This window comes from Microtus ochrogaster, chromosome 1 (assembly GCF_000317375.1).
Source record: "Microtus ochrogaster isolate Prairie Vole_2 chromosome 1, MicOch1.0, whole genome shotgun sequence".
Taxonomy (NCBI): domain Eukaryota; kingdom Metazoa; phylum Chordata; class Mammalia; order Rodentia; family Cricetidae; genus Microtus; species Microtus ochrogaster.
This window is the reverse complement of record NC_022009.1, coordinates 24,567,928-24,569,488: the sequence shown is the minus strand read 5'-3', so window position 1 is coordinate 24,569,488 and position 1,561 is coordinate 24,567,928. Positions and strand designations below refer to the sequence as shown.

General features: G+C 48.6%; 1 protein-coding gene across 1 annotated transcript in view; it reads right to left on the bottom strand.

Moving 5' to 3' along the window:
* Nucleotides 1–1,561, bottom strand: part of Lrrc74a (leucine rich repeat containing 74A) — a 37,446-nt gene that overhangs the window by 13,605 nt on the left and 22,280 nt on the right. The gene's annotated exons all lie outside the window — the stretch shown is intronic.

Here is a 1,561-nt window from a genome sequence, read left to right as displayed (position 1 = left end):
CATCCATCCATCCATCCATCCATCCATCCATCCATCCATCCATCCATCCATCCACGCATCCATCCATCTTACCTTACTACCCATCCATCCAAAAACCTATCCATCAATCCATTTCATCCTTCATCCATCCAACACATCCATCCTCCAACAAATATTTATCAAGGCCTTCTAAGCCCAGGTCAACTTGACAAGGGCTCTGTCTTCAGATAACATTACTCTAGTTGGAGGAGACAGTCAAGTAAATGGTATTAGATATATGATGGCAGCAGTGACGGAGGGACATACTGTAGGAGCAAAGTCCATCGTGGGTAGGAGACCCTTGAGTAAAGCCTTGCTGGGATATGGGGAATTAGTCATATCTGAAGGGGGAGCAGGAGCAGAGTAGGAAAAGATTCATGAAGGAAGAGCAGGCAAGGATGGAGGTGAGCTGGAGGACACAGCATGCTGTGGTGCCGGGCAATAGCACATATTCTGTGAGCAGGAACAGAGAGGACGAGGCAATGAAGGCAGGAAAGGCCATGGCATGGTGGACCTTGTTAGGTTATTATTGCAAGGGTGTTGAGAGCCACTGAAGCATGGATGGAGATTAGCAATTGGGAACATGTAGGCAGCTGGCCTTGGGTTTCACTTCCTGGCTTTTTTGTACCTGGCTCCACGGAGGAGCTGTCCCAAGGGTCCCAACCTAATAGTAGAATCAAAGCATCCAAAAGGTGCCCAGTGAACAGTACACAGTGTATGAATGGTGGCTGTTGCTATGAAAGGCCACTTCGGGTTACTACATTAGGAGGGAGGCCAGGGGTTTTATTGAGCATTTACTGTGTGCCAATTTCCCAGGCTTTTGCAGGGAGTTAGAATGGTCATAGAAAGCCAGATACAAGTGGCCACCCTCTTTATAGTTATATGGTCGGAATGAGTGTCACTTGGCCTCTGTTTTCCCATCTGGAGAGTGGAGCTGGCAGAGATACCGGCTCACCCTGGGCAATGGCTGATGAATTACTGCATCATCATATTCAGGGTGTGGCTTGAAAGAGCCCAGAGAGAAGACCTTGGAACAAATGTCCTCTTGCATCTGCTTCCAAACTATCCAATGGCCTGTGTCATAATTAGTTTCCACAGGTAAACTAATTCATAAGTAATATTAATCCATCTATCCATTTACTTCTACATATTCACGGTGTGTCCAGCACCATGCGGTGTGAGGGGTATGATCAGGGCCAAAATAATATTCTTGTCCTTAGGGAGATTTCACATTCACATGAGAGTATAGTTAGGAACCATAGAATAAAGTTCTGCAGGAAGGGGAGAGCAGAGTGCTGGCCACAGTCCCCTAACTTAGGAGGACGCAGGCTGACATAGACCTTTGTGTGCCATGCTCTGCAGCAGAGCAGACATGAAAGCAGGTGTGGGCATGGGCAGTGCTACTAATGAGAGGAGAAGCCAGGGAAAGCCACAGAGAGCAGGGGTGAGCTGAGGCTGTAGAGAGAGCCACGGAGAGCAGGGGTGAGCTAAGGCTGCAGGGAGAGCCATGGAGAGCAGGGGTGAGCTGAGGCTGCAGGGAGAG